General features: G+C 30.5%; 2 protein-coding genes across 4 annotated transcripts in view; both read right to left on the bottom strand.

Moving 5' to 3' along the window:
• Positions 1-14,651, bottom strand: part of LOC145329776 (uncharacterized) — a 167,547-nt gene extending 152,896 nt beyond the window's left edge. Inside the window, exon 1 of one of the 3 annotated variants that reach the window (XM_080174164.1) lies at positions 14,619-14,651. The gene's annotated coding sequence lies outside the window, so the exon portion shown is untranslated. The remainder of the gene's footprint in view (positions 1-14,618) is intronic. The other 2 variants (XM_080174166.1, XM_080174165.1) reach the window with 2 other exon arrangements.
• The window catches only part of LOC145329777 (trypsin-3-like), a 179,035-nt gene extending 164,382 nt beyond the window's left edge, over positions 1-14,653 (bottom strand). The window contains exon 1 of the mRNA XM_080174169.1: positions 14,618-14,653. The gene's annotated coding sequence lies outside the window, so the exon portion shown is untranslated. The remainder of the gene's footprint in view (positions 1-14,617) is intronic.
• Between the last annotated feature and the right edge of the window lie 330 nt (positions 14,654-14,983).

Here is a 14,983-nt window from a genome sequence, read left to right as displayed (position 1 = left end):
TTTTTCGGGAAAGAAAAATATGACGTAATTGGAACTTGTTCCGCTAAAGTTATACAAAATTGGGACAGTTTCTCATTCCTCCGAAAAAATGAGTACTTATTTCGGGTAATGTAGACACTGGTCAAGCTGTGGTTTTAAGCTATTTTTTTGGGGGGGAGACACTCCTAACCCCCTAAAACATCATAACATGTAATCAACTTTCTTTGAATTCTCCTCCCAGGGGGTAAAACCCTTCACTGCTAGGGGGAAAGCCATTATTTTTCTTTATTGATCTAACTTTTCTCATACGGCAACTATTTAAACATTTGGTTTATCTGTATGAATGCCTATATTTTAAGTTAGTAATGTTTCAGCCCTAACTATTAACTTCTTGTTTAATATATGTAATATGCACTGATTCATTTCTATCTTTCTATCTACCTTAAATTGCTATCTATCTATCTATCTTATTGTAAGTAGTTTAGCACGCTCTCAATGCGTCTATCTATATGGCAATTTTATCTTTTTTCATTTGCTTTTATTGTTACACAGAAAATGTGCTTTTTGGAAAGCTTCTCATATGTCCATGAATGCTTTAAACTATTTTGTTTTAATTTAAAATACGGTTCAGCCGTTTCCCAGATCCTACTAGAATTATATGCACACACACACACACACACAATCAATCAAATGGTTTGGTATAGCGGATTTAAAAGATAGATATACATATAACGAAGTGTAATGACTTGAAATCTAAAAACAAGTATTGACAAAAAAAATACATTTATAGAGATGCCACGCAAATGAAAAAAGAGACCGATTATGCAATCCTAAACAGGAACAAAATTTCTTCAATTGTTTAGAAAATAAAGATACTTACAAAAAACATATAGAAAAATGTGGAGGGGGGGGGTTACATGGTAGCTTTTCATTAAGATAGTTGAGGTACCCTTCCCAAATTAGTCACCTTACCAGGACCTTCAGCTTCACCCATAGCCCCTAGGTGTAACTTCAGTCGAGAAATAAATTAATTAAAACATTACTGGGACCTGTATAAAAAGGAGAATATAAACAGTTTATTAATATGGAAGCGAAATTTGAAGAGACATACAAAAAAAATCTTTCTTTACGAATATGAAAGGAGGATATTATAAATACTCCTTAATCTTAAAAAATAGACAAAAGCCAACTGTTTTCGGGATTTAAGTGACGTAGAGGTTAAAAAATGTATAAATTTTGTTTTCAATTAAAATTGTTCCTTCCTGTTTAAAGTGCACCTGTAACTGGTATAAGAAAATAGACCACTTTCTATAAATGATAGCGTAACATGCAATTTCTACTAACAGAGCAGCGTAGCATAATAAAGTAACAGGATGTTTGTCTGTGTGTTTGTATGTTTTTACCGAAGGAGCTCGCAAACCGCTGCCCCGATCGGGTTTTCCTTAACAAAGTAACTTCTCATAAGTCCCCGAAAGGTCTATAACTATTTTGGGGGAGGGTACCACTACCCTCCCAAGAGAAATCTGAAAAAAACGAAAACAAAAAATTGAAATAAATTGAACGCAACATAGACAATTATTTTTCAAATTAGATACACCATGACATATTTCATGCATAAAATAAACAGCCTTGACTCTGAAAGATCGGGCACTTCTTACCTCCCACTAATTGCTATTTCTACCTGAGTATAATAACCTTCTTTAAAAAGGCAGTTATATCTTTGAACACAAAAATCTTTTTAAAAAACTGAGATTTAGTCGTTTGCACCCCTCTCCCAAAAGGTTTTACAGAAAATAGGCCTCACTAGAATTAGATAATAACTTGTCCTTCCCCGCTCTATCAGGTTTCATTTACCTAACTTAATACATGTACCTATAATCAGTAGGTACTACTACGCAACTATTAATTTACTTATTCTAGTTATTTTGCAAAAAGAATTATCAATCCGTTTCAATTCATTTTGAAGATAATAGAAATAATGAATAGTTAACATTTTTAGACAGGAATAAATTGACAATGATAGATATTTTATGATTATGGATAGACGGTCAGATTGATTAAAAATTAACTTTAGAAAAAATAATTTAAGTTAAGAAACCAAGAATTATAATATCATCTTGGATATATGTGTTTGCCTGTCTATTTGTTTGAAAACTAAAGATTTGAATTCAAGTTAAAATAGAGGCCCCTAGGGGCGTAGTCGCTAGTTACAAGATAAAATCATAAAATAAAGCGTTGTTTCCCAATGAAGAGCTATTTTGAACTATTTCGCAAAATGAGTTGTCTATAAAACTTAAAATAAAGACAATTTTTCCTATTTTGTTGAGAACTGGTTTTAATACAGCAGAAATAATTGGTTGTAAAGAGATATTAGATAATTTGTCATTCTCTATTTGATTGTCAAGCGTTATTCTAAAGTCAAACTGATGTTAATAACAACTCTTTCACGTTACAACTTTTTATCTAATACAAATGCATTTAAGCTTTGCTTAAAATTGCAAAACAGCACAAATAAGGTTCTTTCATTTTTAGGAAGCTTCATATTGGTTTTGAACAAGTTTTAACTGGTTTGGTCAGAGGATTAAAACCAAAATCCTATAATCTAAAGTGGTAAAATATTTTTTGTAAGAAGCTAAATATAGTGTAAACCTTTTTGGTCAGATTTTAAGAAAAGCTTTACAAATGCTTTGAAATGGTTTTATGCCACAAAGCTACGTAAAAAATTACTTATCTTGAAAATAATACGAAATATCAACTATAATAATTAAATGTATATTACGAAAATTTCATACACTAAAACTTACTGTTTCAACTTTAAGATTCTTGAGAAAATACTTTTAAAAACTGTTGAAATATCACTAGAAAATTTGAAATAAATCCTGTATAATGGTTGAGTCTTGAATCATAACTAAAGTAAAGTAAGATGGATACACATTTTGTCCATCTAGGAACATCACGGTGTCCAAACAAAACAGCTAATTTTCTAAATAGTAAATATTGAATCTCATGTTGTGAAGAAAGTTTAAATAGTTGATTTGTTTTATATTTAGTTTTTTCCTTTCTCTTAATTGAGTCCAAAAATTAAAACCGATAATGGATTTTATTTTTTTATATTGGAACCATTTTGTCATTTAGGATTTCTATCAATTATTTTTAACTGTTTTGTTTGGTATTCAAATGGCCTAAGATTTGATAAAACAGGGGGGAAGTGGATAAATTTATATGTACTTGTGTGTGTGTTTTAGTGAGGGTGTGTGTGTGTTAGGGTGAATTTGGTTACATTGGAGGCCGGTTAAAAAAAGTTCGCCAAATGTTACTTTCCCCCCGGCCGTTTACAAGGCCCAAGTGACGGGTAGTAACCTTTCCGAGGTCGAAAATTGGTTGCTTTCAATAATTTTACGGTGCAGATACAACATTACAAATATGAAATGAGAGGAAGTAGGAAATACTATGATTTTCACATTTAGGACAGAGCTGGATCTTTAAAACATTTTAGTGGTGAGCCAGATCGGGGTGAGCCGAATTTCAGCCAATCACAGCGCGGCATTTAATAAAACGCTGTGCTCTCATTGGTGGAAAATTGGCTCACACCGATCGGGCTCACCACTAAAAAAGATTAAGATATCCAGCACTGGTTTGATAATACGCCCATAATGTCCCTGGTCTTTCATTAAGACATTGTATACTAGAACCATCCTATCGATTTTAAACCTTAAAACAGGACAAACGTCTGTTTATATATATATTGTTGATTTTTCACCTTTTTTCTACTATGAAAAATGATTGTTTTAATTTCTAATCTTTTCTTACAAAATAAATTAAATTTCGGCTTAATAGTCAGATTTTTTTCATTAATAAAATTTAAAGTTTATCAATTAATTTTTATTGTTATTTATTTGTTATGATTATCGAGAAAAAAGAAAAAAATAAGAGGAAAATTAAGACATGTTTCTTATATTATAACTATTCGTCAAACAATTCCCAAGGCAAGGTTCTAATAAATATGATAACAATATATGTTGCAAAATATATAGCCGTTATGACTTTTGTCTTACTTTGCTTTTTTAGTGCAACACCCCTACTTCTAAACACCCTCCCTTCATTACTAGCGCTCCTACCCCTAAAGTATCCCGGCAGCTTTGATTATTCATGGTTTTAATAAGATCATGATACATTAATTTATCTTTAGAAGCGCAGCTATTGTGTAACTAGGATTTGTTTTTCGTCAAAACTTACGTTTATTCGTTTTTGGCATGGCAAAATTGAATGAACTTTAGTCTGAGTTATGAAGGAAAAAGAATGATTTTAGACAAAAAGATTCCTGTTAAGATGAGGCTATATAACACCTAACACATTCAGAGTCAGACTGCTTTTTAGCTAAATGTTTGTTAAAACAAAACTTTCATCGATAATTTAGGCCTTTTTTGACAGATTTACATCGAATTTAAAAAAAAATTAAATAATAATTAGGTAAAATAATTGCTTTTTTAGAATTTATTAATATTTGCAACAACAACAAAAAATATAGAGTACATCATATTTATGTTTGTATCATGAATTTACATTGACTATGTATTTATCATACTTCTTTCAGTCAAAGTCATAAAATGGGAGGGAGTAAGGGGACATAGAGTGTACATTATACAGGTCCTCAAAGTTTTAAATATTTTGCTCATTCGTTGGCGTACAAAAATCTTGATAGGTTGGTATAAACTAGCATGATTGTTTATTGAATTTAGAGTGAGCAAATTGTCTTATCCATTAAGATCCCTGATCGCTTACAAGAGAAAGGTATTAGATGAAAACAGACAAAATAAAAATGAGTAATTTCATAAGAACTAGGATGACAACCTCCATAAAAGCGAAGCACTAAAACGGTAGGACAAACGGACATTAACACTTGTATAGTGTCTGAACTAAGTAATCAGAATAAAAAAATATTAGAGTCGAATCAAAATTGTAAGTAAATTTGTTTAAAAACTGCTTAATACAGGATAATGTTTATGGACATACTTACTTTTTTAGGACTTGATTATAGAGTTGTGTCGCTTAAATATTGTTCTTTGTTGTCCCAGGAATCAATATACCAAAAATCAGATCAAACAGATAATTAGATCACATAAAAATTTGTTTTTTTTTTTTAAGTAGAAAAATCAACATGTTTAAAATGGACGCATGGACATTCTGGTAATGATTATAGAGTTGCTAAATCGTACCTAACTACTACAGGAGTCATCATGCAAAGTTTGAAATCGATAGGACAATTCTAACATGCCTAAATTAACGAATAAAAGCTATCTATCTCGGACGGACGTACCGACCCTAATTTTAGAAAAGCTTCGCTTTTAAAAAGAAATTTAATCACATGCGAGTGTTATGGTGTGATAAGTGCAGTCAATAATTTTTTTTTGATGGAATATTAGTGCAGCTACTGTAAAAAAGGTAGTTAAATAATAATTAGTTTATGAAAAAGTAATTTTATGGTAAAAGATCCATCTGAATCACATTTGAAGTTCAAAAATTTGCTTAGAGTAAAATTTTCATTTCGAAGACGACATTATTATATTTATAATATACGCAGCATTTATAACAACTTTAAAATCATCATTACCCGACAACCAGTGGACTGATTTTAAATTGGTCAACGGATTTGAATTTATTACGACCAGGACTATTTTTTTGCCACCTTGGACGACTAAATCAGTCAAGGAATAGCCGGCTACGGTATTTTTAAACTTTACTTCTATTTTATGCAATTATTATCATGTCTACAACTTTAAAATCATCATTACGCGACAACCAGTGGACCGATTTTAGATTGGTCAACGGATTTGAATTTATTACAACCAGGACTATTTTTTTGCCACCTTGGACGACTAAATCGGTCAAGGAATAGCCGGCTACGGTATTTTAAACTTTACTTCTATTTTATGCAATTATTATCATGTCTACAACTTTAAAATCATCGTTACGTGACAACCAGTGGACCGATTTAGATTGGTCAATGGATTTGAATTTATTATGACCAGGACTATTTTTTTGCTACCTTGGACGACCAATTCGGCCAAGGAATAACCGGCTACGGTATTTTTAAACTTTACTTCTATTTTATGCAATTATTATCATGTCTACAACTTTAAAATCATTGTTACGCGACAACCAGTGGACCGATTTTAGATTGTTCAACGGATATGAATTTATTACGACCAGGACTATTTTTTTGCCACCTTAGACGACTAAATCGGCCGAGGAATAGCCGAATACGATATTTTTAAACTTAACATGAAGAAAATGTGGGCCGATTATTTTAATCGGCCGAATCCGGCCGAAGTCGGCCGATTTACAGCCGGTCGATAATGAAAACAGCTTGCTAATACTGTTCCAATTTGGATACACTTTTAAGGGAAGGTTTATAAATGTCTTAGGGTTGGTTTTAGGCTTTGTTCCTGACCTCCATCAGACTCCCCAATAGGATAAGGATCAAACAACTAATATTCTAATATTATAGCTTATTTCTGAACCGATTTTAAAAAAATAAAGGTCTAGCAGCACAGTTATGGGACCTGGAAAACGATTAAAGCAATCGTTATATGCGTGGATTGAATCATAACAAAGATATTAAAAACCGCATGAAGATTTAGGGTTGGCAGAAATATAAAATTTCAAAAAAATTTTCAGATCAAGAATATAAACTTTTTAGATAATTAGCAATTAAAATCCTTATTTGTATCACAAAAGGTAATAGCTGCACTATCATTCCAAATGTTATAGCCATTTTAGAGAATATTGACTGCGTGGAGAGGGTATAGGGGGTTGGGAACCAAAATATTTTTCACTATATCTAACTTTGAAAGATACCAATAAATTATCAGATCCCTATGCACGCCACTGCCTTAAGAAAAAAAACGGTTTACGCATCTATTATCTATCTATCACTTTAAATATCCGTTTATGCAAAAATGCATTAACTGTCATGTTTAATATTTATACAATGTATTACAGTGTTCTAGATATATAGAATACAATACAAAAAGACCGAAAAACTTATAGACATACTTCATATTTTAAATTACATTCATAATAATTTTTAAAACTATTTCTCGCATTTATTCGAATCCGGTGGATAGGAACCGGTTCTCATTCATACGAAAAAAACTATGTCTAGCACATAGGCGTCCAAGGGGGGGGGGGGGTAATGGGCCATTTGGCACCCCCAAACGATTTTGGGGGTGCCGTAGGCACCCCCAAAATTTTGTGAACAATAACCCCCCCCCAAAAAAATTACCCCCCCCTTAAAAAAATTTTACCCCCCCCAAAATAAAAAGCTTGGACGCCCCTGGTCTAGCATCGCATTATATCCAGATTTCTACGAATATAAAATGTACAACCATAAGATTAAAACCAGTTTTTTAACCCGTGCCTTCGGCATCTCGGGGCTAAAAAAACTGGTTTTAATCTTATAATTGTACATTTTATATCCGCGGAAAGCCGTTTATAATACGATGCGAGAAATAACTATTATTAATATTGAATATTAGAATTGCTTTTTAAAAAAATACTTTTTTGCTATATTTTTTTAGGTGCAACTTCTCTTGAAAGGAAGAAGTTGCCATCCCATAAATCAGTTTATAAACCTTCCGGGCCATGTAAGAAGCTTCGCAGAAAATGAAAGCCATATCGGATTAGCGGTTATAACTTTCATTACACAAAGTCTTAAATAATGGATGTATCAATAACTTTTCTTTTATAGGGTTAGCTCTTTTCATTAATTTAGACATGTTACAATTGTCCTATCGATTTCAAACTTTGCATTATGATTCCTATAACAGTTAGGTACGACTTAGAAAGCGAAAACTTGCTGATTTTTAACTTTTTTGACAACAATTTTTTATGTTAGATTATCCGATTCATCTGCTTTTTGGAATACTGACTTTTATTACAACAATGTAATAAGCGAAGCATCTGTATAATCAAGTCCTATATTAGTATCATAGCAGTTTTGCAGCAAACAAAACATGCTTACAATTTAGTTTAGACTTATGCATTAGTATTCTGCTTATTTAGTTCTGACACTCTAAATGTTAATGTTTGTTTATATTGTAAAAAGTGAAGCGATTGGATTTTTTAAATTCCCTTTAGAAATAGATGAAAAGATGGATGGATAGATAGATAGATATATAGAAGATAGATGGATATAAAAGTATGATATAAATAGATAGATAGAAAGACAATGTTATAAAGGTAAACGAGGCGAATCTTTTGTATAATGTGGAAAGTTTTGGTGATTAGGAAGAATTTAAACAATTATTTTCCGTGTTAGTCCGCAGTGTACCACAGGTCAACATACATTCGTGCTGAAAATAAACTTACTACTGTCAGCCAGGAAAGTGATCCTAACTGACATATTATAGGCATTGTGTATTAATGTCAAGTGATTAGTATTGGTATCTGAATAATGTCATCAAGGTTATAAAAAAGGTATTTGATTTCTAAATAAAAAAAAATAATTGTGCATTACAAAAATGAAAACCTATACTTATAATAAATATTTCAAGTATTTGGTGACAGATATACAGTAGTCCAAGAAAGTACTCAGGTTTAAAAGTATAAGTTAGGCCACCTAGTGGAGAAATTATATAAAATTACTCTTGATTTGATTTTACTTTCTAAATGTATGAACATATATCAGGACTCTAAAGGTAAAAATAAAAAAGGAGAGTATAGTTATTTTGAGTTTTATCGCTTAATTTTGAGTCTAAAGAAAGCTTGAACCAAAATTTCAGAAAAAAAAACCTAAAAGTTGATATTAAATTTAGAATATTATTTATTGCATCGTATTATAGACAGCTTTCCGGAGATAATAAAATAAAAAATAATAAGATTAATATCAGTTTTGAAGGCCCTTATGTGCCGTAGGTCCGGACTATAGAAACCAGTATTAATTTTAGATTTTTTTTTATTTTTGGAATAAATTGTCTGTTCTGAAAACAGGATTTCGCAAATCATAGGTATTTTGGATAATACTAATTTCTTATAAAAAATCATATCCCTATATTTCAAAATCTAGGTCTCCGAGACAAAGAAAGAGAATTATTTGAGCACAGAAAAAAAAGGAATTGCTTTGTTCCAGGGAAAAGGTAGTAGGTCATAAGGTTGGTTGTCTGACAGGCGTTATTAGTACATTATATCTGTTTTGTCCAGGTTTTCTAGAGGTTGAGTATGTCCATATGCATATCGTCTTATTACTTTAAAACTTTTTGAGGTCATTCCTGTAATTGAACTATTCAGAAATGATTTAAAAACCTGTTGTACCTATATATAATGACAAAATTTTTCTATGCGCTATTACAATGATTTTTAAATCAGATTTCTAAGACGATTACGGCTTAGGCACCACTAAGTCATTTGGCAATAGGCAAAGCATCCCTATAATCAAATTCAAAATGTTAACGCGCCAATATCAAATATCTTGCATTTAAGCTGTTGAACGATTATCTTTGCGATTTTTGAATTTATTTACAAAAAAAGAGAAAAAGTATTTACATTGAATTCATGAAGTTTTTTTAATTTTAAGATTTTTTCATCATTTTACTCCCTGGTGATGTGTCTATAATATCCATAGCCAAATTCAATTTGATTACATTCCCATGCAAATTTATGCTTTATAAAGAACATTTGCATATTCATTTTCACTCACTCTCAAGCACAGGGCTCGGCAGCCTTGCGTCAGCAACCTGAAATCTGCTATAAGATTGGCGCATTTTTAACTTTAAATTTGTTGTATAATTGTAAACCTTTTTTATAAGAACAATGTTCTAATAAATTTTACTGCACACAAACGAGTATATTTTGGTGGCTTATGCACCGCTGCCGAGCCCTATTCAAACATACAACGAGTACAATAAAACCATAACTTTCCATCATTATCAATTGAGACCCCTTGTAAACTTTCTTAGCTATATTGAAATGAATGAACCACACGGCAATTAAATCAAAACCTTCAATCGGAAATATTTTCAGCATCCCAGAAAATTAGGTACTGCTTGGTCCAATCCAAGCGCTCATGAAACCTTAATGGATGAAAAAAATTAGCTTTCCATAAAATTTCTACTTTCCATTTTAAACTTAAAAGGACATTGAAAAATTGTAGAAGAAATAAAAATTTTCATTCTCATTTCTTCATCAGATAGGGAAAAATTCTTCTTTTATTTCTTTGCATATTGTAACACATCTTCCATTGGATCATGGAAAGAACAAAGTTGTAGGTTCCGTCATATTTTCACAGTAGCTTTCCTCTTATTTCTATCTACTGCGAGGGGCTCTGACCCTGCTGGGCCTATTTCCTAAACCTGCTGGGTAACCATTAACATTTACCTAACATAAAAGGACCTATCAAAAGCTACAGTGAATTACGACGAAACCCGCTACTTCGTTTTGTTTCCATGCTCCCTTCATTTTGCAAAAATTTTCGGCTCACGCTTGGACGCTCAGATGTCAAAACTTTATTTTAGTGTTTGGCCAAAATGACTTAGCAATTGTATCTGTAAGTACGTCTAATAACACCCTTTGCTATTTTTAAAATCCTAGAAAATTTTTTTTGCAAGAAAATTGCATAAATTCGCAACCTTTTTTAGAACCACTACATAACTTGAGTTTTAAAACTTTTTATATAAAATCCTTTTTACAAAAAATATCAATAATTACCCTAAATTAAACCTGAAAGAAAAAAAATCTCATTACACGTGTTAATTTGCATGTTTTAGGTCTTTTTTTGAGGAAAGTATAACTTCCACATTTTTGACAATAATATATTTTTTTAACATTTCAAAGTAAAATATAATAAAACTTAAAAGATTTTTCTTGAATTATCAGTTGAAAATTTCATCAAACATGCAATTTAAGTGATGAAAATTTAATAAAATCATTTTTTGAATGTTTAGAATTACCAATTTTCTACATTTAAAACAAAATGTTAACAAAATTTAAAAACATTCTAATATATAACTTTAAAAATCAATAACATTTTATAAAATGATGTTTTAAAAAATAAATCATTAAAAGGTATTAAAATGCATTTTAAGTTGCTTAAAATTAAAACGAGAATATCTTTTTACACTTTATTCTTTGTAATAGAGATTAATCGTCATTTGCTGAAAATGAAACATTTAATAAACTAATTGAATCTTTTTGTGACCATGTTTAAACTTTTTAATTTTTACACTAAGGTGTTTTTTAATGAAAATCTTTGTTGAATTCTCTTTTGCGACAAAAAAAGAAAGGGAATTTTTTACTATTTCTAGGTTATCTTATGTAATTTAAACTATATAATATGAAATAATTTTTAATTGTCTTTCTTTTGAGCCACAAAACACTGTAAAATGTAACATATATGCAAAAATAACAATTTTTTTAATGAATATTATAATATCCTTATATGACATTGCGTCAGAGCTTATTCTTTAGATCATATGTTCATGAAAAGTAGTCATAAACTTGGAGGGTTGCGCTATTTATTAGAATATTAAATAAACTTGAATGGTAAAAATATAAGCATAGTCTTTGTCAATTTAAATGCTTTAGGTATATTATTCGGAAAGTTAGTTAAAAAAGAGATAATTTGCTGTGTATACTGTTGAAAGACTTTCAAAAATGTAAATTACAAAGCAATCCTAAAAGATCGGGTCGTAGGCGAGTCTTAGTCGGGGGTTTTCTGATAGCAAATATTGCGTTATTGGTATACAATGTAAAAAAAAAACATTTTAAAGAAATTCTTTAAATAAAACCCAACGTGTATTGGCAGTACAAACATCTTAATGCTAGCAGACATATGTTTATCAACATTTGCAGAAAACTATTTCCACAAGAAAAATTATTCAGGTTTCTACTTCACAATTTTAAATATTTCTTTCTGATAAAATGTTTGACATATATCGTATAATCATTTACCAAAAAAATATTTTGATAATTTAGATTTCAGAGAAGATTAATCCTTTCAAAAAACTAAGACGACATTTTGCATCTTCTGTCATGACATTTTAGAAAAAAATATAAAAAACCTAAATTTAGTATGAAAACTATTTTTATCGATTTTTCTGAAGGTATTATCGTATTCTGTGGCTTTGTTATTATCATTTACTTATATCGAAAGTGCCAAACATTGTACCCTAACTTATTCATTTAATAAAAAACCAGCCGTGGGCTATAGTCGATTGGTGAAATCGCCCCCTATCGTCGCGTCCCTTTGTTTTAAATCGACCCTTAATGAGGCGATGTTAATGCCCCTTAGCATGTATAAAAACAAAAAATATAATACAATATTTATAAGTCATAGTTTTTATACCTTAAAAAAGATTAAATATGAATTAAATTTAAATCAAGCAAAACCATTCTTTAAGTTACAGACTTTAAAAGGGAATTCAAAGGTATACAATTATTATTTTCTGTATTTTATTCTGACCACACTGTGTCATACTAGAAACGTTAAAATGCTACCAACTTCTGATATGTAAGGCGCACCACACTAATTTTAAGGGTAGGAAAAGTTTTTTAGCCAGTGAACAGGCGCAACTCATTACTTTGTATAGTTATGACTTCAAGACAACCAAAGGAATGGTTCTCTACTAATCATATATCCAATAATGGGTGTTAAAGTATTGCATACCATTACAATCGGATGATGCTCTTGGGTTCTTTTGATGGTGTCTTAAAATTAAAGGAGAACCCCGTCATAACGAGGTAATGGTAAAACATTATGACAATGCATGATACGATTCTCCGGGAGGAAAGGGCATTGAACTGTAAATTACAATGGTACCCAAGGTTTTATAAACACGTTATTGTATTTGTAGGCAAAGTCCCTAGTTACTGTTAAAGCAACTAGGTAACTAAAGATAATTTAGGATGATAGAAATAAGAATTGTGGATAGTTTTGAAATTCTAAAGAAAATTTTGAAAAAAATATTAAATCATAAAAGAGAAATAAACGAGCAGTTAAATAGTCGGTAAATTTGTTTTGTGATATTTCAGATCAAAAATACCAGCTGAGTAAATTACATTTTCTGATATAAATCCATGTTAATTTTGTAATTTGTATATCCTTATAATAAAGTAACTGGGTGTCTTTCTGTTTGTACCGAAGGACCTTGCTAACCGCTGAATCGATAGAGGCGAAGATGCAAGTTATAGAGTAGCTTTGCTGCTAGAAAGTCAAGTAGATAATTATCATATATGATGATGTAAAAACTATTGCTAGAACCCACTAAATCTCAACCAAATATTTTTCTCTTCCAAATTGTCCAATAATTCTCACTAATGGCAAATTTTATTCCTAGGGCAGAATAATTTCATACAAATACATACATATAGATAGATAGACTGATAGTTAGATAGAGAGATATATGATCAATAGATAGATGAATTTAAAGACTGATTGATATATCTATAATACAAAGTAAAATGATGTCTTTCCGTCCGTCCGTCCCTTAAGATCTCGGTAACCACTGAGCCGATCGGATTCTACTCTTTAAGGTATATACCTAATGGTCCTGTGGTGGTTTTAAGCTATTTTCTTTGGGGCAAAAAAAATTATGGGCAGCACCAGAATTTTTTTTTAAATTAACTCATAGGGCAAAGCCCCTAGAGGCTAGGGGCGAAGCCGCTGTCGTATGAGCATCTTGGCTAAATATGAATCTTCACTAAAGGGTTAAATTGAACGAAAATTATGAAAAAATATAAAATATTGTTAAATCTATAAAATAATGTATTTTAGTATTTTCTTTAAAAAATAAGTCTTTCTAAAAAATTTTATAAAAATGTACACAAATTGTTATGATTTAAACCAGTTTATTTTGTTATCAATTAGGCCAGTAAACTATAAAAGCTGTCGCTGTTAAGATCAAAGGTGCATTTTTAGTTATATAAGCAGATTTTAATCAGGTATTTAAATTCAATTAAATATTAATTTCTATCAAAAAACCATTTATTTTTGATCTAATTTGAATAAGTTCTTTCTATTTTGTATATTTTAATAGGGCATTTATAAGTGATAATTGTTATTACATTATTCTAAATGTGTCTATTTTATTACAGAATTTACGGAAACCGTGTATTGTTTGTGTTACCCACTGTTGTTTTGACTGGTGCCTTACTCAATACAGGCTGTACTGACAGCTAGTTTTGCAGTTAAGTGTTTGTGTCAACAACTTGGGTCAGCCTTGGAATTGTCCTGGAATTCCCCCTCATTTGTTCAAACAAGTATGTTTTTATTTGTTATGTTGTTTTAATGAAATATATGTGAAAAAGTTTATTTATTGTTTTTGTTATTTGGCAAGTGTCCGGTTGGTCTGTTAATATCTGATTAGGTCTGTAATGCCCAGACTACAGCCGCTAGTAGATTGATATAGCTATATGATTACAATTTGATTAATAAGTAGATTGCTTTAATGCACGAAACAGATGTTTTAAGTAGTAATCTTTTGTTATTAAATCTATGTGAACTATGAATAAATAGTTAGATAGATTGATAGAATAATAGATTTTAAAGTTGGTATGTTTTTCAACCTATTTTTTTTAAAAATACAATATTCTAAGACATGAAGATATATTTCGATTTTAGCAATCATTTTCAATTCATTTTGTCTCTTGTAGAAGTGAATCAAGCAATATTAGCTTGGTCGTTTTAGAATAATAGATAAATGGACTGACATTTATATGGAGAGATATATTAGATAGATTGATAGCTAGATGATTAGAAACATGGTTTGATATATAAATTGATAGATTGAGAAATTAGTAGTTAGATGGATAGATAGATTTATCTATATAAAGAACAATAGATAGATCGATAATTATATCGATAGATATATCAATAATTCTATAAATAAATATATCGGATCTACTGCAGTTCACGGTAAAATATTGCTGGTAAGCAATATTTCCAAAAATCTATGAATTTTAAAGGCTGCTAGCTGCCAAACGGCTGAAAGTACAGATCATGCCCGCACAC

Source organism: Acartia tonsa, chromosome 10, assembly GCF_053477335.1.
Source record: "Acartia tonsa isolate MP-2025a chromosome 10, ASM5347733v1, whole genome shotgun sequence".
In the NCBI taxonomy this organism is placed as follows: Eukaryota; Metazoa; Arthropoda; class Copepoda; order Calanoida; family Acartiidae; genus Acartia; species Acartia tonsa.
Note: the sequence above shows the minus strand (reverse complement) of the source record. Positions and strands in the feature narration are given on the sequence as shown.